This window comes from Parasteatoda tepidariorum, chromosome 6 (genome assembly GCF_982258835.1).
Source record: "Parasteatoda tepidariorum strain Cologne lab strain chromosome 6, Ptep-v5.0, whole genome shotgun sequence".
NCBI classification, from domain to species: Eukaryota; Metazoa; Arthropoda; class Arachnida; order Araneae; family Theridiidae; genus Parasteatoda; species Parasteatoda tepidariorum.
The window spans coordinates 11,709,484-11,734,946 of NC_141760.1; the positions used below are offsets into that span (position 1 = coordinate 11,709,484).

The following is a 25,463-nucleotide window of genomic DNA, read 5'->3' on the forward strand; positions in this document are numbered from 1 at the left end:
AAAAAATAATTTTTAACATTTTGGCGAGCTCGGGCTTTTGCATTTTTTAGGATAAATCAGTCAGGTACTGAATAAATACTGAAGGTTTTTGTCATAGATAAAAATAAGAAAGCTGGCGGTGTGTAACTATATTAAGAGAAAAAACTATAGAGTCTGATTTTCCTCCGAGCATGACACCTTGGAATTATGCAATCATTTATCATGAAATAGTTAGGAAAAAATATTGATTTTATTTAGTAAGTTTTAAAAATCAAATACTTAGTCGATTACTGCAACAGATTCCATTAGTTAACAACAAGCTTTCGAAACCATTTCTCATACAAAAGGTACTAATATTTCCCCATCTCTTTATATCCCCTACCGATTACTAAAGTCATCCACAGTATGCTATAACAACCTCCAATATATCGACGTCATTCCCCATAACGATCCCACCTGAGGAAAAGACCACAATTTATTGTGGATGTAAAAGGCCGCATCACTTTAAACAATTAAATGGAGGCGGTTCTTTATGATCACGTGATAGTGGTAGTGACAAAAGAATAAATAAATAAATATAAAGCAACAGTAGATAAAGACATAACCTGTAAACGGATGATAATATTAAAGGGGAAGGAAAAAAAACTTATACCTTCGTGGATATGGGCATCGGGAATCGAGATGAGGAAGAGCGACGGGATGCTGCGTTACCATAGCAACAAAAGGAGGCAGGTGCGACGTGCAAGGTGATGTCATCTCCTAGAGCGTTAACGTTGTTATGGCTAATTCCGGCCAGGCTTTCATCTCTCGCCCTACCTTCGTTCTGATGCCATACTTACACTTACGCCACTCTCCGGTTTCCCGACTCCACCTTTCCACCCATACCGGAGAAAACAGGAAAAATAGGGATTTTCCACAATCCACATCGATAACGAGGTGTCTGACTTTCCCAATGGAGTCGCTACAGTCAGGTAAACCAATTGCGAGGTGAAAGTTTGCGTCTTAAAAGTGTGACGTCAGTTATGATCCTGACGTAGCCTACGGGTATTAAGCTTTCTAGCAAATGTGTATTTTATTACTTTTTTTTTTATAAGTTCCTAATTTAAAAAACAGATAAATAAATAGTTAGTGGCATTTCGAATAATTCAGAATAGGGTTTAAATACTTTTATTACTTTAATTTCTCTACTTCAATGTATACTTTAGAATTCTTGACCTAAAACAAAGTCATAATAATGGGACAATTAAAATTTTTAAATAATAATTTAAGCGAAATGGAGAAGAAAAATAAAATGTTTTTAAACCGTTGGCGGATCTATAACGAAAAAGGTGAAATTAAAAACATCAAAATCTGTTTGTTTACCGCAGTGAATTGAGTGAAGGTCAAAGGTAAGTATTGGAAATACCTTCAAGTTCCACCTGCAAATTGAACAGGGTTTGATTCTTTTAAAATCCCGAATTCCACAATAGTGATTCGACATAGTATGATATCCATCCAAAGTATATACATTTTGAAAGGGTTCTGGAAAATTTATTGAAAATACAAAATGAAAAAATGTAAAAGACTAACAACAGTAGAAGGAAAAAAGAAAAGAGTGAAAATGAGAACATAAGTTAAAACTGAACAAGACGAATATTGCAGAATGATAAAAAAAAAGTACAAATTAACCGGGATGGTGGTTTAATCACACCGCAGGTAGTCAGCCGACTCGAAGCAGGATCGCTACTCTTTATGCCCCCTGCACTCCAGAGGGTTCACAGGCCCAGGATGATGATTGTGGATTTGACCCATTCAACGATGGATGCGTTTCAGTATATGAGATGAGATCAAGTTTTAACGCTTTTTTTCGAAGGCTCCTTCGTCATATGAAATCATGCTTTTTTGCGAATAATATGCTATTTTTATAACTGCTGTGAGTGTGGAACTGTTACTCATGACAGTTAGGTCAAGTTAAGCCTATCTAAAGTCAGCGCTGTCTACGCTTACTTTGAAAATGGCGCAAAACGCCAATATGGTGAAAAGCCACAGTTTTGTGAAAATGAAAAACGTTTGTTGTCTGAACACACTCCAATGCTGCATTACCTGGGATCATAAAAGTTTACAAAAACTGAGAACAAAGCAGTGATTTTAGATAATTTTCATCTAGGTGGAAAAATATCGCCAAATTGGCAATTTTTAGAAGAGTAATATTTTCAAACTTTTAAAATATTTAAGTTATTTGTCTGTTCTAATGCGCAGATAATTCTACGCGTCAAGATTACGTATATAGTTCAAAATCATCGCATTGCTTCAAGTGTAAGGCATATAAAACTACGGCTTTTATATTTTCCTTGGCGGAGGAGTTTCGAAAAACATAAATGATCAACGCAGCAACATAAAGTTTTTTTTTTTTTAAAGTTTTAATTTATTTCGTTCCTTGAATTACCGTTAAAATAGTTGCGTAGTTTTAGTCATCAAAATGCAATTTAAAAAATTTTAATTATAATTCAGCCATTAATAATGCTTAATCATTAATAAAAGAGTACTCTCTTTAGATTGTAGAAAAAGCTTACAAAAATTACTACTAATAATAAAAAACTGAACATTTTTGGTCAAAATTGGCCAGCTTTGATTCATAATTTAGTCCCTGAATTTTTAATAACACGTATGATAAGTGTGTAATTTGGCAAAACGAGGCATAACTCCTTAGAGCTATTTAGAGTTACATGTCTTTTAAAAAATACAAAATGATGCTTGCATCGCCTTCAGCTTCTTTATATTTTTTTCCACTAGATTAGGTTTCTGTTATTATTATCATCTTCGATAAATATACTAAATAAACAAATATTAAAAAAAGAAGAAGAAAATTGTTTAAAATTCGCTAGTTTTGATAAAATCTCTTAATTTTTATTAATACTGATTTAATAAGAAAAAAAAGTGACACTTTTCCTCATTATGTAATGTTTTTCGTCATATTCTCTCTCTCTCTTTATTTATTGAGGTTTATGCTTTTACCTTAGATTTTTCATTGCAAAATTATTGATTTTTCAGATCATATTTCACAAATAATTCACATTTTGGGTAAAGCCGTTCCATTTAAAATAGATCTTGCTTATATATTATAGAAAAACAATGGCGTGGAGTTGAATGTGGGCACACTGAGTTCTTTATCATTTATACATCTTCAAATTCTAACCACTTAAAGTATTCTACGAAATTCGATTAAACATTGCAATAGACTAAATCTGACACCAAAATAAAAAATCGCTCGGGTAGCGTAGGGTCAAAGAATCCTTTGCATTAAGATATATCTTTTTCTTCGAAAGCACTGTCATTATTCGTAAAAATGTTTCTTAGAGCACAAATAATATGTTGTTTCTATAAATATGCATAATGAATGCAGTGGCACTGAACCTTAAAAAACATTGATGTAGGGCATATCGGGCAGTGCCACTTAACTAGACCTAGTACATATTTCGGACATTTACCAAAGCGACTATGTGATTGTCAACATTTACCGAGGGAAGTCAACAGCCTCTAATTTCGGTCATTCACAGTAACAATATATATTTATATCATCGTGAATTTTAATTTGAAAATAATATTATATTTTTCTCACATTTAAAATATGTAAGGCAATTAACAATTTTTGAATCTCTTCTATTTATAAACGAGAAGGATAAAAAATACATTCTCGTTACACAATACCGGGGCTTTTAGTGCACCTGTAACAAATTCAGAAGAAGAGGCAGCAGACGTGACCTATAAATAAAGGATATTGAGAAAAGAGTTTGGTCCACTGTTGTTGCGGGACCCTAGTGTGTAGGGCAGTGGCTATTGCTCTCAGTGTTGATATCGGAAAGGAATTAGTTAGTTGTGTACGTGAGATAGACAAGTCCCGTGGGCAACGGCAAAAGTCAAGGGCTAATTGAAGAGAGACCGTTAGGCAACCTCCAAACAATTGTCTTCTCTTTTAGGCATTGGTCATCCCCCTTGGTCCCAAATAAATCAGTGGCGCTTTAATCTTGGACCACGCTTTAATCCCCCCTGTTTACCCCTGACGACTTTTATGAAGAAAGAGTTAGGCTTAACTACTACTTATGTGTGTTTGATTTATAATTTAAAAAAATAATCGTGGCCACCTAAACTAGGAATACATGATAACGGTGCTAAATATCTATCTCATTAAAATTAAAGTTAGTGCAAGATAAGAATAAATTTACAGAATAAATTATAATTACAAATGACTACAATAGTCTACAATCAATATTTACAACCAACTACACTCCTCTTAAACATAAGAATCTCAGTAATTTTTAAAATTTAAATTAATTCAAAGGTTTTTCCAGAATAGGTACATACGAATTTTAGTGTTTTTAATTTACAAATTTTCATGTCTTTTCACAATAGATTCTTAACACTAGAACGACGGAAACTTAGTATATACCTATCTTGCCTAAAAGCAGTCAAAATGACAGGATTGTAAGAGAATAAAAGATGTGTAAAGAAATTTAAATTATGTGTTTAAAATTAATTTTTAATATTTGTTATTTTATTTACAGTTGTATAACAAGCTATTAAATATTAACAATAAAAAGATGATATATTGTACAAAATTCTAAGAAATTGTGTCGTTATATAACATCATCGCTTTTCTATTTGAAATTAAAAGCAGTCAAAATGACTTTCTTAGGCAATCTAGTGTTAAACATGAATCTATTGTGAAATGTTGGAATTTTAATGTTTATAGAGTATTAATGTTTTTTAGAATTTCAAGAAAATGAATTTTAGCTTTTGCGAGGTTGAAAACAACATCTAATCAACATTAGAATCAACACTGAAGCAGAGTAAAGGTTCTTCTAGTCAAATCAACACTCTCTGGCATTCAATTTCTAAAACTATTGCTTCAAATTAACGCTTGAATAAATCTATATAATCTCACCTACCTACAAAAACAAACTAGTAAGGAACTCAATTCTCATTCTGACATTTTCATTACCAAAGCTGATAAAGGTGGGCAGACTGTTATTCTCAACAAATCTGATTACTATAATCATATTGAGAAGATGGTAGCCTTTGACTCTAACACAGTTTTAAAGTCTGATCCTACCTTTTCTCATTTTAATGCAATGAAGAAAAAATTAAAAAGTTCTTGTACTCCTTGGGACTACACTCAACGTAATGTCATTTCTTCGATTTTAATTTGTGTTCGTTTTTATGCCCTTCCTAAAGTTCAGAAACCTCAACTTGCTTTTAGACCTATTGTCTCGAACATTGAGACACCCCCTGCTGTAAACTTTCGCGTTATTAAGCACATATTTTCTCACTATTACTAACTTCTAACACTATCCACACTGTTAAAAATTCCGAAGATTTTGTTTCCCAACTGGTGCATCTTTCCCCCTAAATTATGTTCTCTCTAGATGTTTCTCTTTTCATTAATTTCCCCATTTCTAGTATTATTGATTGTTTAAAACTACAGTTACAAGAATTTCTCTACTCTTTCATTGAAATTGTAGATATTGTCTCCATTTTAAAAAGGGTCAAAGGGATTATGTAAGCATAAGACAAACTACCGTAAAATACAGATTATCAACATTCGTTGCCATATCACGCGATATGGCGCATATTTTAATTCCTCCTGCAATTTGCGTCAATAAAACAGATTATGTTGTAGCAAGATACACATTACCATCCCGATATTTTAGCAGAAAATATGTTTCTTGTGGCAATATAACATATGCATTAACGTGAAAATAACATAGACAATAAAGCGACAGTAATATGACTGCTCAGGTCTAAGAAGTTATCAAAAATTAATCCAACCCATTCCTATTTCTTGCCCTCAAAGACAATAAAACAGCATCTTAAATTTTTCCTCCTCTCTCCCATTCATTGCCTCTTTTCTTCTCCTCAACTGCAGAATCTTGATTTGAATTTACATTTCGTAAAATAATTCAATTTATAGTAAATTTGTATTTTGATTTGAAATTTTCTGCGCTGAAAAAATCCAAAGAAATTGTTAAGATTTGCTTCAGGATGAAAATTTTGAAATTCAGCTAATTTACTGGCTAATAATTTAAAGTCCTTAACGCGAACCCTGGCACTGGTTGCCTTCATCAATACCCCAGTGAACTAGTGACCATGAACAAAGTGGACAACGATCTGCAATAACTCTTAGAAAGAGCTATGACTAAAGTGAAAAACTACGCAATAAAAGCACAAATCAAGTACAGAAATGGAAAAACTAAAGTTTCGGGGCCGTGGGGTCTCAGGGGATGAAACGTTCATCTCCCAATGAAATTAATCGGGTTCGAATCCCAGCGGCGGCTGGTCGATACGAATTCCGCACCCGGCTGTCACTGACCACAGTGCTGACGTTAAATATCCTCAGTCGTAGATGGATCATGGGTTAGAATCCTCTGGCAGTCAGGCTAACCGTGGGAGGTTTTCGTCGTTTTCCTCTCGATGTAACGCACATGCCGGTTGATTCCATCAAAAAGTCCTCCGCAAAGGCAAATTTTTCCCAATACTTGATCCAGGAATTCACTTGTCTTCTGGATTGGGTTAAAAATTACAAGGTTACGGAGTTTGACTTTACTAGTCGTAAATTCAAAATTGTGTCGGCTGTTCAATGACAGTATAAAATACCTCCGTGGGTACTGATACAGGAGTTATCTTGTCCTTGAATAGGGTTCAAAATTACAAGGGTACGGATATGGAACATTCGTAGTAGTTAACTCAGATTTGAGTCGGCTGTTTAACAATGGTTCTAAAAAAATATAAAAAATAAAATTTCGGTTCTCTAATCAAGTGCCTTCCTCAGTTTCTAAACAACAAATGACATTAAAAAAGTAAAGAAATAAACACGTGCTAAGTGGTTTAACCAATCAGGACAGAGAAACAAGTTTGAACAAGATAATAAAAAGAAGGGTGACAAGAAACAGATGTGATGAGGTTTGGCGGGAGCCTGAAGGTGCAAAAGTTTAAATAAGAATAGATTTGGATACTTTGGGACAGGATGGCAAGCTAGAAATTAAATTATTTGAATTTTTCAAAATATGGAGTAGTTCCCAGAAATCAAGTTGTGCAGATGAAGAGCAAAGTTGAATGATTTTAGTAGAAGAAAACTCAAAAATATAATTAGAGTAAGGCGATGGAGATCATTTAATATCCTGGTTTTGGACATATCTTTCATGTGCTTTAAGTCAAAGTGTCAGGTATATTTAGTTTGTTCAATACGCGACTGACTACATTGACATGAAATTTTATAAATACCCCAGCTATTAATTTCAGCAATAGGGCCGTTAAGGTCGGTAAAATTCAGTTTGTTTGCAAGGGAGAAAATAAAGTTGAACTCAAATTTAGACAAAATCTTAGTAGCTTAGTCACCAAGTAACAAATTTGAAAAACACAAAATTTTGTGTTAAGACCATGTTATCAGTGATTCAGTGACAATTATTACGATTATTCAGTTATGATGATTCAGTGACGTAGTCGGTAAAGGCATCATCGTTCACTTTACTGGTAGAGAAATGGGGGTCGCGAGACCCATTCGGGCAACATAGCAGCGAACTAAAACACCAGCGTGTATACGTAGTTAGGTGCTAGTTAAATCTGTCGTGGATGAAATCCTCCCACAGGTTGCGGTGTGAAACTTTGGAGAGAGGGATACCGGGTCAGGCACTGTCCACGTCGTCAGAACTGAGTCAAAATTATGTAGCATTCCTGATATTTCTAAATTTATTGATCCAAAATTGACTAAAATGTCACTTGGAGAATTCTCCCACTAAGCACTTCATTTACAAATTTAAAAAAAAGTTGCAAATAGCTTCAAATCAAACAACAAATCAAAGACTTTCGGCTTTAAATTTTAAACGTGGTTTCATTTTCTTCAAAATTAATTTTCAAAGCCCCAGGGGTCCAAAATTTACAATAGACCTCTACATGGGAACCTTTATTCGTAAACCCTTCAGTTTCGAGAGTAAATATCAGATTCAAAGCAGACGACAAAACTTCATTACAGAAGGGTGTCAATTCGAAGAGAACAAAAACAGTTTTTTCCACAACACCAACAGGCTACTCTCCAAAAGTGTACGAACAATCGCCTTCTTCATAATCATTCTATAAAAGAAATTTTCTTTGTGTACATCGTGATCATGTACTTCTGCTAAAGACTGTACAAATACAAATAAAAGGCAGAGCAGAGATTTTCCCATTTCAGTCATCGCTCCAAGTAGAGAATACGAAGATCAAATAAAACTTGGCGTCCTTCTATTAACTAGCCCCGAGTCCTTTTAAAACTTTTCCTCAAAACTGGAAGAAGCCTTGTCTCTTACAAACTTTGCTTATTCTGGTTCCTCTCCTTTTAGCCTGAAGCACCAGATGATGAAGGAAACTTTTCGCCACTCATCCATCAGGTTGGCAATTAATTAACACCTTGTTGGCGTGCTTTGGCAGAAGGTGTCGCGTAGCACATCACCTGAAGACAAGGCTTGGCGCTTTCCTCCGCAATTATACCTCCTTTTCCCAAGAGCTTCTCTCGGAGATGGGAGAAAGTTAATAATAAATTCGTAGTTCCCAGTTTTAGAAATTTTCAATTTCTGAGTCTTCCTTTTTTAGAAGCTTTTACTGTGTTTGTCAACATCCCTTTGAATCGGGTCGTTGTGTAGCTGTCAAGATCTTCGGTTCGGTGTAATTTTGTCCCACTTAAGTGGCTTTCTTGAATTTTTTTTTTAACGAAAAATTCTGTTTCATTCCTACAATTTGATGAATGACAAGAATTAAATGTTAGAAAAAGAAGCTGCAGTTCAAATAAGGAATTTAAATTCAAAATAGTCGTAGAAATCTTCTAAGTCGATAGCGTTCAGACAAAATGAGCATCTCATAGTTACAATCGGAATAAATATACTTCTTTTGCAGATGGAGGGGAAAATTTTAAACATTTATATTGAATTTAGTTAAAAGACATATTTGGATTAATGATAAACATAACGATAAAAAGTTGGTGGATCAAATATTAAGAAAAAGAAAGTAAAAAGAAATGTATGTGACATAAATATGATCAATGAAACCGACTTAAAGATTCGAGAAAAATTGTGCCAATTATGATTTAATAAAGCATTAAAATTCAAGGAGCATATTATTAATAACGTAAGTTCCAACATTTGAGTTTGGTGTTAAGATGGCAAATCATTCGGTATCAGTGTTGGTGAACTAAAGCCGACTATCAAGACATTTGAGCATAAACAATTCTTTAATGACAAATAAAAAATATCTGTCTAGTTTATTATTATGTTGTGATGGGCAAAAATCTTTTAATTCTGGTTTATTAAAATATCAATATATATTAATTTTTTTACCACTAGAAAAATTCTTTACTGAAACTACAGAAATTCCGTAGTTGTTGGAGGGTATGAAATAATAAAAGCACGTATTCTTCTGTTTCAAATGACAATATAAGCATAATATTTAAGGCAGTAAAAATATGCTATAACTCTCAACTGAGGTTGGAAAGAAGGGACATAGGTATTTGCAGGCTGCAACAACGAGAACTCTTTCGTTGAAATGTATAATTGAAAAACGTATTTACTTCTCAACTACGCTTGGAAACGATCCATGTCAGCTGTTTTAGAACTGATCGAGAAATATCGTCAATACAGAAGCAGAAAGCTTGAACATATTTACTTCTCGACTACGCTTGGGAATAGGTCCATGTCACCTGTTCCAGAAGTGATTGAGAAATATCGTCAATACAGAAGCAGAAAGCTTGAACATATTTACTTCTCGACTACGCTTGGGAATAGGTCAATGTCACCTGTTTCAGAAGTGGTTAAGAAATATCGTCAATACAGAAGCAGAAAGCTTGAACATATTTACTTCTCGACTACGCTTGGGAATAGGTCAATGTCACCTGTTTCAGAAGTGGTTAAGAAATATCGTCAATACAGAAGCAGAAAGCTTGAACATATTTACTTCTCGACTACGCTTGGGAATAGGTCAATGTCACCTGTTCCAGAAGTGGTTAAGAAATATCGTCAATACAGAAGCAGAAAGCTTGAACATATTTACTTCTCGACTACGCTTGGGAATAGGTCAATGTCACCTGTTTCAGAAGTGGTTAAGAAATATCGTCAATACAGAAGCAGAAAGCTTGAACATATTTACTTCTCGACTACGCTTGGGAATAGGTCCATGTCACCTGTTCCAGAAGTGATTGAGAAATATCGTCAATACAGAAGCAGAAAGCTTGAACATATTTACTTCTCGACTAAGCTTGAAAATTGGCCCATGTCACCTGTTCCAGAAGTGATTGAGAAATATCGTCAATACAGAAGGAGAAAGCTTGAACATATTTACTTCTCAACTACGCTTGAAAATAGGTTCATGTCAGAAATATCGTTAATAGAAAATCATAAGGATTGAGCATATTTACCTCTTGATTAAATGATTTGCCGCTTACTCTTAAAAACAGGCCCATGTCGTTGGTTTCTTAGTCCAATCGAATAATCTTCGATACAGAAGTATAATGGGTGAACGTATTTACATTTCCACTGAATAACTTGGGAACTTAGAATAGAAACAAGCCCATGTCGCTTGTTTCGATTTAAATTTAGAAATCTTTAAAACAGATGTATAATGAAAGAACGTAATTACTTCTCTACTATTCAACTTCTCGACTGAGCTTGTAAATAGATTCATGAATGCTTTCCGAGAATATTGGGAAAAATTTTGATTCAAGACATAATGAATAATGAGAGAATGTATTTACTTTTGTACTGAGTGATTCTAGGTTGTGCTTGAAAGCAGATTGGAAACAGATGCAAATCACATGTTTCTGAGTCGAATCGAAAAATTTTAATTACAGGAAATAGTGAGTAATGAGAGAATGTATTTATTCTCTACTGAATGATTCTATGCTGATCTTGGAAGCAGATCAATTCGTTTCTGAAACGAATTGAAAACTCTTCAACATATAAGTATAATATAATGGGAGAACTAATTTACTTTTCCATTGAAAAAATAATCAAGTCAAAAGTATAATGGGAGAACTAATTTACTTTTCCATTGAAAAAAATAATCAAGTCAAAAGTATAATGGAAGAACTAATTTACTTTTCCATTGAAAAAAATAATCAAGTCAAAAGTATAATGGGAGAACTAATTTACTTTTCCATTGAAAAAAATAATCAAGTCAAAAGTATAATGGGAGAACTAATTTACTTTTCCATTGAAAAAAATAATCAAGTCAAAAGTATAATGGGAGAACTAATTTACTTTTCCATTGAAAAAAATAATCAAGTCAAAAGTATAATGGGAGAACTAATTTACTTTTCCATTGAAAAAAATAATCAAGTCAAAAGTATAATGGGAGAACTAATTTACTTTTCCATTGAAAAAAACAATCAAGTCAAAAGTATAATGGGAGAACTAATTTACTATTCCATTGAAAAAAACAATCAAGTCAAAAGTATAATGGGAGAACTAATTTACTTTTCCATTGAAAAAAATAATCAAGTCAAAAGTATAATGGGAAAACATATTTATTTTTCTGTTGCGTGACTTCTCAACTGAGATTGGAAACAGTCACAAATCGCATGTTTCCGAGTCAAATTCGAAAATTACCTATACATATAGTTTGTAAGAATGTATTTAATTTCCTCCTAGGTGGCTCTTCGATTAATCTTGAAAAAAGTCCATGTCAACAATTTCCAAGTGAGTTGGATAGGAAAATCTATTTACAATGCCACTCATTGGCCTGTCGACTGTGTTTTGAATTAAGACCAGGCCAGCTTTTCCTACACTCTCACAAATAAAACTGTGACTTTTGACAATTTAGCAATCCTTGAGCTGTCTTTCGTTAATTGTGAGAATAATTTCGTCCCGAAATCGCATTAGTTGTTATGAAACGAGAAATGTCTTAAATATATGACGAAAATGTTTTCTCATCTCGTAATCTCATCGTTATTTACGAAAGTAATTTTTAATTTGACGAAATATGAAATATTTCTTTAATTTTGACAAAATTCGTTTCCCTGTAGATATAACTATAGCTATTTCGTCACTTATTCGAAATGTTCTCTCGGAGCATATACCAGGAAACAGTTTCGTCAAAAAGTTTCGAGAAATTAGAGTATCCATTTTTTACAGAGTAAGTTATAACCTGATTGAAAAGTTCATTCGCTTCTAAAATAATAAACAGCATAAATGTAGAAATACAATAAATCTCCGTCAAATTACTTCTTGACTGAGCTTTAAAGTGTACCAACTACATCACTGACTGAGCAACAACAAACCAAAACAGTCCTAGCTGAGTAGCACATTTTTTAATAGAAAAGTGATAAGAAAAATTTGCTTCGCAACTAATTGACTTTTTGACTAAGTATGATAACTGATATCTCAATCATTTGCATCAGTTTCAAATCTTTTGCGCCTTCTATACCTAACCTAATAAATTTATCATTTCTAGTGTTTAAACAGAAGTTAAACGAAAATTTTGATAGTTCAATGATCTGGACAAGTTAACACCTCAAATCTATTTATCATTTCAGCTAATCCAAATTTATTATGACATTTCTAAACATTGTCTTGTGTGCCTTAACCTATACCTAACCTAATAAATTTATTATTTCTAGTGTTTAAACAGAAGTTCAACGAAAATTATGATACTTCAATGATCTGGACAAGTTAACTCCTCAAATGTATTTATCATTTCAGCTAATCCAAATTTATAATGACATTTCTTAACATTGCCTTGTGTGCCTTAACCTATACCTAACCTAGTAAATTTATCTTTTCTAGTGTTTAAACAGAAGTTCAACGAAAATTATGATAGTTCAATGATCTGGACAAGTTAACTCCTCTAATCTATTTATCATCTCAGATAATCCAAATTTATAATGACATTTCTAAACATTAAAAAAATCTATATATATTTTGTAGAATTTTGCATAATTTATTTATTATTCCTTACATCGCATTTGCCATCATTACAAATGTCTGTTTTTGGAATTAAAAATTGAATGCCATTACAGAGCAACAAATTGTACATCTTAATTTACGAACGCAAAAGTATAGCCTTACTTACATACGTATAGAATAACTAAAAAACAATAGTCAGAACAAAAATTTATAAAAGCTGCGTATAATCGGATTAATTAATAATTATTTTTTTAGTTCAATTTCAGTTTTAAATAACTGTAAGCTTAAAAAAATGAGAAAAGCTTCTTAAATTCTTAAGTTTTGTATGAAATGAGCATTAATGAAGATTATCTAAATATTTCATCAAATAGATTGCCTTTTGTTTTAATTTTAAAGTACTCGATATAATAGATCTCGTTAATGATTTATTTTATTGTTGAATGATGTATAGATTACTATGATGATTTTCGCATAGCTATTTTATTGCAAAATAAGTGTGAGTGTGATTTTGTTTTTTCAACTCTAAATACTTAAAATAACATGTATTTTAAAAATTACATTTATATTTAACATCGAATTATAAAATAATAAGTGTTAAGAAGGTTAATAAACCTCTGTCTAGCTTAAATGATTAATGTACGAAACAGAAAAAATATTGAAAGAAGAAAGAAAAAAAATATTCTAACAGAAGGCTGTTTTTCGAAGGTTCCATCGTAATATGAAATGATGCTTTTTTGCGAATTATATTCTATTTTTGTAACTGTTGTGAGTCTGCAACTGTTACTCATGACTACTGTTAGGTCAAATTTAGCCCATCTAAAGCCAGCGCTATCAACGCTTATTCTGAAAATGGTGTAAAACGACAATATTGAGAAAAGCCACAGTTTTGTAAAAATGAAAAGCGTTTGTGGTTTAATTTTTTAATATTTAAAAACTTACCCCAATGCTGCACTACTTGGGCTCATAAAAATTTGCAAAAACTGAGATTGAGTTAGGATTTTGATAATTTTCATCTAGGACCTTTTCATCTAGGATCTCTGATAATTTTCATCGAGGACCTTTTCATCAAGGATCTCTGATAATTTTCATCTAGGATCTTTTCATCAAGGATCTCTGATAATTTTCATCTATGACCTTTTCATCTAGGATCTCTGATAATTTTCATCAAGGATCTCTGATAATTTTCATCGAGGATCTTTTCATCGAGGATCTTTTCATCAAGGATCTCTGATAATTTTCATCTAGGATCTTGTCATCTAGGATCTCTGATAATTTTAATCTAAGATCTTTTGATAACTTTCCTCTTTCATAATTTTTATCGACAAACTGGCGATTTTTTAAAACAATTTAATAACTTTTAAAATATTCAAGTTATTTTTTTTGTTCTAAAGCCCAGATAATTCTTCACGGCAAGATTGTATATATAGTGTAAAATCATCGCATTACTTTAATTGTAAGACACTTAAACTATAGCTCTTTTATTTTCCTAGGCGACTGAGCTTCGAAAAACAGTGTTATAAGAGACCAGACAGTATTTAGAATGATCTCTATTTATGCAGAAAAGTACAGTACATAATAGACAGTACGTCAAAGATAGTATATGAAAGAGTAAGGATAACAATTTAGAGCAAGAGTTTTAAAAGTATAGAGTACGGGTTCTGAGATATCATAGTAAGGGACCGATAGAATGAGTACCAAGCTTGTTTCGTAACTAAACACTGGAGTTTTCGCGTTCACCTAACCGGAACATCCTACTCTGCACCTCAAGAAAACTGGGATGGGAACAGTAGGCCTTGGCCCTCTATGGGTTGTCGCGCCACTGAGTTTAGTTTAGTTGTGCTTCTACCATTTTAGAATTAGAAAGGGTTGTGACAACCTAAAACAAATGACTAGCAATTTATAGTAAGGATTCAGACAAGGGTTCCTGCAGTATACAGTTAGGGCTCTAATTGAATATAACAAGGGATCTAACAGTAAAAGGATGTGGCAGTATATAGCATTTTTTCTGACAGCATACTTTTAAGTGATTTGCCCGGTAATGGTTTAAAACAAAACACGCACAAAGTATTTTCAGTAATAAACCTGAACTTTTAATTTACTAAAATGAATAAGTCAAAACACCACTTACAATGTTCATAACGATATTATGTGGAAGAAGAAGAAAAAAAATTGGGACTAGAGATATTAAATTCTCTTTAATTCGCCGTCTATTCTGGTAAGTGAAAGGTTTAGAGAAGTTTTCATATTTAAAAGCTTCTATTATAAGAAGAAGTCGTATCTTCTATTCCAAAGCTTTTAAAGCTCCATTTGCGTTAAATTGAAAATTTTCATGCGAAAGTCAAAAGCGGTCCATTTCCTTAACCTCTTTCTCCGAGAGCAATGTAAGGAAGCCACTAAAGCATGACTCTGCCCCAAGTGTCAGCATACCAATTAATTATCCTCTTACCTCTTTTCATTCCCTCACCCCCCAATCCCTCACTCTTTATATAAGGCCTTTAAAATGGACTCTTCCTTAATGACTGTAAGCACTTTAACGCTGCTTGGTGCAACATAACCCCCCTTTTTCCGCTTTTAAAATTTAAAAAGGGGGGGACAGGAGAATTTCACCCCCTCACTTTTCAAAAACAAAAATACTTCCACCCTTGATGGATTGAATTTACGCCTTCTTCACTTTTACCCGAGTATTTAAAATAGTTTAAACAGTTTTTGATTGGAGTTAATTAATGAGTGTCATTCTGATTACTGTGCGCCCCCGTTTTACCCCGCTTTTTTTTTTACCCCATCCCTTGCCTTTTCAGTTTTAATTTGGTTTTTGTTTCATTTTTAATGGCTCGACATCATCAGTGAAGGGGAATGGCGTCTGTTTTTAAAAATCTGGCGTAGAAACGTTCCTTTTACGGCCAAAGGGGAATTGAGTTGGCGTAAAATTCTGTAGAGCATGATTCTCTCTTTTCTTTAGCGTTTTTAAACCGACAACCCCTTTTCCACCCCCTGTGTCGACGGCGGTGCAAAAATTGTTTTCTACACAACAGGAGTCATCTTTTATTGTTTTAAAAGTGTTGTTCGAATTTCAAAGAAAATTCTCTTTTCTGCAATTAATGAAGAAAAAGAATTTTTCGTTCGAAAAGCAGTTTTAGAAACTTCGAAACTATGCGAAAGACTTCATAAATTTCTTCATAATGCTGGGTTTCGGGATCATTATGTTGGTATGTATCGAAATTACAAGTTCTCAGTGTCTTCCTTTTGCTTCTATCAGCATTCATCAAATTTTGGAAATTTTTTTTAAGTTATTTTGAAAATACGTTGAATATCACTAATTGATTGATATATCTCAGAAATATTTTGGGCATAATTTAAGTTTCTGTTGATAGCCCTAAAGAATCTTGAAAATTTTCTGTAGTGGCTTTCAATATTTCGTAACTTTGGCAAAAAATTAAACGCACGAAGAAAAAATTGCAACGCCTAATTATTCTCACTTTCATTCATGCAGCGAAAATTTAAAAAAAAAAAATAATAAAATTAAAGAATTTAATCACCGACTCTAAAGTTAGGAAAATTTGGCTCCATTTACGGACTGAAGACAAATTATTTTATCGTAAAAACGGATCTTCACAAATTAGTATATCATAAAAAAGGGTCCTTCACAATATATTCATTTTGATGTGTTTATAATTAAAACGGGTCATTGTAGATACTTCTTAGTAACACAACAAATTTAATAAAACAAAAATAAACACAGAAAGTAAAATTCATGAACATAACATCTCTATACGAGCAAAACGTATGCACTCTATAAAGAAAAAAAAAACCGTTCTTGTTCGTTTTTCCCTCTTGGTACACAAGTTTGTCACAAAGTTTATTTTTCCCTTCTTATAGCTGCGAATGTCAATTATTTTATCTGAAAAACTAACCCCATACAAATTTTTTTTAATCTTAAAAACACATCCCACACAAATTATTTCGCTTTAAAAACGGAATCTACACAAATCCTTTAAACATAAAAACTCACAAACTATTTTATTACAAAAGCGGAACCTTCACAAATTATTTTACGTACTAACAGTTCTTTCACAATATATTTTATCTCAAAAATGAAACCTTTACTATGCATTTTACTGTAAAAACTCACCACGCACACTATTTTTCATTTTAAAAACGGATCTTTTACGAAATTCTTTTGAAAAACGGAGTAAATGAATGTTAGTTCATACTTCAAATTCTTTGAAAGCCATTGTTTGTGCGTGTGTGTGCCCCCCCCCCCTTCAAAACAGAACCTTATTATATGTGTACACATATTCTCAAAAACATGATCCGGGCAGAAAGAACCCGACTTTATGATACTTTTAGATTTAGAAAATTAAAAGAATAGATTTAGAACCACAAAACCGGGACATTTCACAAAACGTTTGGGCAAACGATGGTATTCAGTGGTTTTGCACAAAATCACAAAAATGAGACCCTAGTTTCCAGACCTAAAAATAACTACTGAGCACATAACAAGTCAACAAAAAAGTAGCATCTTAAATTAAAGAAACAACCAATCACTTTTCCCATTGCTTTTTTTTTTTTTTTTTTAAATCTTTTAAAGATTAAAATATATCAATGTAGAAAGAGACTATGAGAAACAGAATTTTCATTAAAATGTCCAATGTCACACCATTCATCATTTTGATCCTTCAGAATCCATCAATTTGTGGTGGAAAGATTCATGTGGAAGGCGCGGTTTTTCAACAATTCACATATTTTAAAGTTATAATGTATAGGTTACTGTGAATGACCGAAATCGGTGGTTGTTGACTTCCACCGGTAAATGTTGACAATCACATAGTCGCTTTGGTGAAATATATATTAGGTCTAGTTAAGTGACACCCGGTATACATTTGCCCGGTATGCCCTACATCAATGTTTCCTTAATGTCAAGTGCCACTGCCCAGTACACATTTAACTGGTACTCCGCACACTGATGTTTCTCCTAATCTATCCTCAGCAGATATTAAAATATCGAATAAATATAATAATATCAAGGAATAAATTAATATCAAATTGGATATAACAAATATTTCGGACATTCACCAAAGCGATTATGTGATTGTTGACATTCACCGGTGAAAGTCGACATTCTCTTGATTTCGGTCATTATCGGTAACATATACATTAAATATATTTTGTCTCCTCGAGTCCTCCTCCTCGTCTCCTCGAGTTCTTTAAAGTCAAAATAAATTTTGCCACATATTTATATATTTTTTTATTGTTGAGCTAGTTTCAACAGCCGTAATTATTTCGAATATGAATTTTTTTTTAAATAAATATTTTTTTTAATCCAAGCAATAAAAAAAAGTTTGCAAAAAGTGGCTATTTAATATAAAAGGTCAATCTATATCGATCACCGACTCGTTAGGTTTGGGGGGAAAGTGGCTACAAAGACATTAGAGTCTATCAGCCACTGGCTACTAATTTGTAATACTATTGAAAATTTAAATTTTCAGGTCTAATAGTTTCACAAATTTTCAAAATTACGAGTAGATTTTTCGAAAATCCAAAAATAAAAAAAATTAAGAGAAGATTTTTCACAATTTCATAAAAATTGGACCTTTCACAAAAAAATTCCGGATTGACCCCTCGTTAAAGACAACGTGATCGACTCCATTAATCTTTAAAGGGTATTTTAAATAGACAAATACCGTCTACACGAACGTTTTTTTGGTCTTTATTTAGTAAAGAAGGACTAATTCCGTCCGTTGTAACAATTCCATATCGTTACAACTCATTGTTGTCTAGGGCTATTGATTTCTGTACCTAGGCTAAAATCTTAAATGAACACTTTTAGTTGCTACGCATGTTAAGAACTCGAAAATACTATATTTGCAATTATGTTACTACCACATATTCTGTACTCAGGCGAAAGTCTTAAATGAACACTTTCGAAAATGCTATTTGCAATCATGTTACTATGTTTGTAGTAACATAATACTACAACATGCTTGATATAAAATAAATAAAAATCTAAATTCTAGATACATAATTTAGTTGAAAAAAATATCTTCCTTTTAAAATATTCCAAAATAGAATTCCCATGTGTCAGCGCCCTCTGGACCATCCGTATACACAAATCAGAACCAACATCTTTTGCAATAAAACCTATAGACTTAATAGGAATACTCGGGCAAGTAGTTGTTCCTTCACACCTTCCCACCCTCAACTCTTCTACCAGCAAATGCAGGGGCGCAACTCCATTCCCCAGGGGCGCAAACAGGTAATTGTGTGGAGGGGGTGTTAGAGGAGTGGTATGTCGACACGTGCAAGGAATGGGGTTGTATCAGGAGTAGAAATAGGCTCATAGCAAGAATAGGAATCGTGGCATTCCAGAATTTCTTATCGAGGTAAAGGTGAAGTCAGGGGGCATCTACTAGAAACAATACCATCAAAGGGAGGTACGTTCAATAAATGTCAAAGGTTATAATGTTTCGGTTTCCGGCTGACTATATCTGTCCGGCTTATGACCCACAAACGTCACAATCGCTACACGAGGCGATTCTTTGGCTGATTCAGAATATCAACACAGAAATTAAAGTAACACTTGAACTTCAAAACTTTAAATTGAACCATGATAAAAAAAAAATTAAAAAAATATTATACTAGAATGACAAAACTAGGATAAAGACTAGACAACCGAAAATAAACTAACAAATTAGTGTGACCGGTTTATATGGTGGTCGAAACGTTAGCCTTGTGCCACGATGATCCGGAGTTCGAATCCTTCTTCAGGCATGAATGTTATTTATCTATTAGTCCTTGTTGCGTCGTGCCGTCTGCATGGGGCCCCCGTTAAAGTGAATATTAAAAAAGTTATTGGCACTACAAGTTCTTGTTTTGGAACAAAAATAAAATGACGAAATAGTAATATTTTAATTTTATTTCGTCACTTTGACGAAATGTTTGCTCGCAGTATATACCAGGAAACGGTTTCATCAAAAACGAAGAAATATTGACTGTCAAAAACGCTTTCTTCTACTCTTATGGCCAGCTTATTTTTATTTTATAAAAACGTAGCTACGTAAGCGACTAATACTCATTTTCCATTGAGTAACAATAACAGTAAAGAGATATTATTATTGAACCTTCATAGGTATAATTAAAACAAAATATAGAATACTTTGTTGATATGAACTATTCGCTTTTATACTTTAAATTTTTCCCAACTTATAGCTACGTTTGTTTCAGCTGTCCATTGTCCCAAAGAATTTTCATTCAGAAATTTTTCAACATGTACGTTTACGCTTTCATGCTCATTGCAGTTCACACACTTCATATTTCAATTCTTTGTAGCCAAAGCGAAAAAGAAATGAGGACTTTCTTTATAGCTGTCTAAGAGAAATATATATACAGTATATTCTCGATATTTTGAAGTTCGATATCTCAAATGTTATGTCAAAGAAATATTTTTTCCCTTGGCATTATATACTCGTATCCACCAAATTTTAATTTGAGTTCCTATATCGAAGGGTTTCTTCTCAAAACCTTGCTATGTCGAATGACTTTCGAAATAGCAATGAAATATTTTCACAAAAATCACATTGCAAATGCAAAGTAAACCAATTATTTTCTATTTAATTCATAATTAATTTTGTTTTACTTTTGAAAATAAAAATTATCACTGTTATCTTAAGACTTAAAGTCAACTATCATTACATACTACTTTTTAGTTTATTACAACTACTTTTTATGATAATATTTTAGAATATATTTTTCTGTTTTTTAGTTAGTTAGTCTGTAGTTATTTTGTTCTGAACTTGTTATCTCGAAAACTCGCTATATCGAAATTTTTTTAGCTTCCTTTCAACTTAAGAGATATCAAGAGTACACTGTATAGAGCTGACTAAATTTAGGGAGTAAAAGAAGGATGCGCACCCTTCCCAATTTAAAAGAAAAAAATAACAATCGGAAATAGTTCATTAATTCACGTGTTCTTAAAGGTATAAAAATAAACCGACATTATTAAAAAAAAAATAGTAGTTGTAACATAATTTATTTTCTTTTTAAAAAAATGCAATAAAGAAACGTTGAGTCGGAAGGATTTTAAATGTACTGAGTAAAATTTGATGAGGATTTTATCACTGATTGCGAGTCGATCAAAAAGACGTCGCCAAGACTGAATCATTTTTCATCAATAAAGTCGAGTAACACAAAAAAGAAAATAACTATTGACGTTTCCTTTCGATGTTTTCTTAATAGCACTTGTTGTTTTGTCTGGGTTGAACAAAACAATGAGCCGACTCGAGCTTATCTCTGTTGACAAGTCTTTTAAAAACATATCAGTACGAAGGGGAGGGGGAAATTGGAAGAAAATTATAAATCGAAGTTTAATTTAACCTATAAATAACCCTTTTTTAAATAGAATGTAATAGATTATTACTTTCAGATGCTGTCTCGATAATATTTTAAAGCCTTATCGATTAAATTTCTAACCTTTCAACTTGTAAATAATGTTTACATTGCATCGAACTCTTACGACATTAAATACTAGAGGTAAGGAATTCAAAAAACATACTTAACTAAACCTAATGGAATAATAAAATGGGAAAAGAAGAAGAAGCTAAGTTAAAGGGAAAAAATAACTAAATAGTCAAAACATTTGGATGGAGATAGAGAAAATTATGGTTCAAATTTACTGACGGACGAGATAATTCGTCATCAAAGAATATTCACTGTAACCTGGGGACGAGATAAATCGTTCTGTATACAGGATTTTTCTGTGCTACTGCAGCACTTTCAGCGACTTATTTATAAACATTTTCCTACATAACAGTCCATTATATTTTGTCTTTACAACCTTACTAAATGATGGGTCCAGCAGCACAATTTTTTAGAGGTTTTGCAATGTTTTATTTCATTTTTATGACTGTAAACACAAATAAGTTCATACGGTAGGTATTGTTATTAATTGAAATTGATTATTATTTCTTAAAATAAACAAGCTTTGTTTCAATTTCAGTGCTGCAGGGGAACTCTTAACGCAGAGAATGGGACAAAAGCACGATATTGCAACGTTGAAAGTTGAACAATAATAGCATACTTTTTTAAACTTGTTTCAGCAATACTTTGGCACAACTTGAACAGAAATACGATTTATTTTAATGCTGGACAATTAAGGTTTCACTGGACATTGGGAATTTTCTAATAAACTACTAATCTCCAAGCATTGCGTGAAAAAAAATTCCATTCATAATTTAGGTAATCTAATTTAAATGAACCCCATAGCAACAGACATTTACTTTGTTTCTGGTCCCTAGTATTTTCGCAAGCAGACCGAGGAATACCGGTCAAGCCATTATCATCATCACAAGGGAGGTGCAGGTGCCGGTAACTGTACCGCCAATGGACAGCACAACTGGACCTTTCACTCTATATATACAGGACTTTCCACTCGTGAAATAGATTTGAGAGAGAAAGTGCAAAGAAAAGAAAGAAAAAGGGGGCAATACTCGTTCCGCCGCAATATTGCCTGAGCCATATTTGGTTGGCGAAAATATATAAAGTAAAAAGGCAGTACAGAGAACGAAGTGTATTTTACGCTTCCGTAGGTCTTTTTTTCGTTTTCTTTTTTGTTTATCTTTCTCGGGCTGGAGCGATATTTTAACCAGATCTAAAGGTTTTTCAGAATTTGAAAAAGAAAAAAAAGAAACGAGCGGAAAGAAATCGGAAAGTATAAGTTTTAAGGAAAGTAGAAAGAGTGAAAGATCGAGCTGTTCAAGCTAAGATAAATAAATACCTTGGGTATTTTTTTGCACCTTTTTCTTCCACTAAGGTTTCTCTCTTCTACCCGATAACGATGAAGGTTTTACGAAAAGAAAGACAGGGGTATTATTTTATACTTTCTCTCTTCAAATACTTGTGAAGGTAAATGGAAATACTACTCTGAAACTGGTTGTTGAAAAGAGTGTTTTTATTTATCTTATTTTATTTTCTCTCTATCAGCTACAGCCCTGATCTGTTTTTTATCCAATAAATTTGAAATGGAATAAAAAAGTGGAAAAAAACTACGGGTCTACGAAAGTCAAGTACTGATACCATTTCTCTAGATCTTTTTTGCATTGCCATTTTATAACCGTCGTTGAACGTTGAACAGCCGACCCAAATTTGGGTTTACGACTGCTAATGTTCAACTCCGTAGCCTTGTTTTTCGAATTCCCAATCCAGACGAGTATTGGGAGAAATTTGTCTTCGTGGAGGACTTTTTTGATGAAACTAACCCACATTTGCGTGGCATGGAAAGGAAAATCACGAAAACCTCCTGACGGCAAGGGGGACTCTAACCTATGATCTGTCTACCATTGAGAATATTTTACATCAGCATTGCTGTCGGTGTGAGCAGGATGAGGAATTCGTATCAATCAGCCATTGCTGGGATTCGAACACGAGTCACCTCATTGGAGGGTAAAAGCTCTATTCGTTGAGCCACCACGGCTCTTTAGAATTACCATTGTTACTAATACACAAATTCGATTGCTCTTACCATCTTACCATCTTTTGCTATTTACCATACACTGGTTTCAGCCAGTGGTATGCGGAACGCTGAACATGACAAGTACTAAAGCATTCCCGCAACAGCCCGTTGTGGGTCCAGGGGTTCATGGAGGTTAACGATCCACAATTTCGTGACCATGGGCACGATTGCGGCAATGTGCTCAGCACTAAACACAGATCGTCTTTACTTCCCAGACAAGCTGGTATCCGTCGATCTGAAGTTTTGTGGGCTTCAAGCCTCCACTGGAAATCGAACCCCAGTTCTTCACAATGACAGTTCAGTGCCTTAAGCACTGAACCATGCCGACTGTTCACAAGTAAAACGTAAAGGGTGTGGCGTTGCGGTCTGATTTGCAAAGTCCGAATCTACGAATCTCTGACGTTGGATTATGTCGCTTGCAGCCGATAATTGTTGTATGACGTAGACCTCACATCTAAATGGAGATTTCCTCGGAGTATATGCGTGAAGTACGAAATCGGCGAAACGCGCACAGGATGCATTCTGATATATCTTGCCGCCTCTCCACAGCTCGCTCTCTCTCTCTCCGTCGATTCGTGAGTAACTAGCTAGCAGTTAGGCAAGCTCTTGCCGCCTTCCCGGTTACTCATTTGCAGCGTTTTCTATGCTGCTTGAATGTTAAAATTGTTATATTAAATTTATGTTAAAATGTTTAGTTAAATTTACTAAGTTCTTAAGTGTTAATAAAGATAGTTGTTTATTTGAACCTGTATTTCTTTCTCATGATTTCTTCCCAGAGTTCAGGTGGGATTCTATCAAATATACCAACCTCTACAAGGGAATTCAAGTATTCTGATTCTAAATTTTGTCAGAGAGAAGTATACTAATACCATTTCTTTAATTTTTGCATTACTTTTACTGCTAGTATACTAATCTATTTTTATACCATCATTGTTTAAAAATAGTTCACCCTAGATCAACAATTCCCAGACTTTTGAGACGGGCGGACCACCACCCATTTTGTAAAGAAAAAAAAACTTTTAGACCCACTAACTACTAAATTAAAAGCAAATTATAATGGCAATTTGACATCTCAGCGAGTTTTCCCCGTTGGTTACGCACCACAAAGAGTTTTGAGTAAAGTCACATATCACTAGTAAATCGTCCCATAAAATTAATATTAGACTCCAAAATTTATTTAGGCCTAGACTCTCGACCAGCGCCCTCACAACTTTACATCAACGGTTACAAATTCGTGATATGCAGAATTCTGGTGAACCGAGGAAATCTCACAGCTGATGTGTCATGGAAATTTAAGCTATCAATTACTAAATTTTGCATTAAAAAAATGATACCGATATCATGCTTTTTTTTGTTGATATTTTTGCAATAGTTACTAATACACTAATCCAGTTTTTATCATCTCTGTTCCGTAGACATTTACTTCAATAGTCCAATGGTTTCCAACCAGAGGTATGCAGTAAGATAAAAGCCCGTTGAAGTATCACAGTCGGTACGTATACATAATTCTAGTAATCTCTTTCTGAAAGTACTGATACTATTTTTAAAAATTTTTTTGCACAACAAATATTGCAAGTATCCTAATCCAATATTTACTACCATTGTTTCAAAACAGATCAGATTGGTGGTCAATGATTTTCATTAAGTCTTATTCGGAATACTAGAGGTGGTGGTCTTCCAGATGATATGTGACCTTAAGTATTCAGATTTTGAATTCTATAGTAAATTCTATAGAAAGCATGTACTGACACCGATACCATTTATTTACATTTTTTTTATTTTTGATAATTGTTACTAATACACTCATTTAGTATCTACCATCATTTATTTTAAATCTTAGTTCAAAGGAATTGGAAATCGCTTTCGTCTAGTATGGGTATTTTCAATCGCTTTCGTATGGTAAAGAACTTACCATTCGTTTACCATACGGCAGAGAGTGGTCCAGCCACTGATAATCACTTCATACCACTGATTATCAATCAGTAGTATGCACAATCTGTGACACCTATTCACTGTGAATCCTAAGACAAATATTGGTACTAACATCTTTACATATTTTGCATCGCAATTGCTATTATATT

At 33.3% G+C, this 25,463-nt stretch overlaps 1 protein-coding gene across 2 annotated transcripts in view; it reads right to left on the reverse strand.

Moving 5' to 3' along the window:
- Positions 1-25,463, reverse strand: part of LOC107446990 (zinc finger E-box-binding homeobox protein zag-1) — a 525,599-nt gene that overhangs the window by 249,858 nt on the left and 250,278 nt on the right. Inside the window, exon 1 of one of the 2 annotated variants that reach the window (XM_071179012.2) lies at positions 632-941. The exons of the other annotated variant lie outside the window; for it this stretch is intronic. The gene's annotated coding sequence lies outside the window, so the exon portion shown is untranslated. Of the gene's footprint in view, positions 1-631; positions 942-25,463 lie in introns of those variants that run through there. 2 annotated transcript variants of the gene reach the window in all.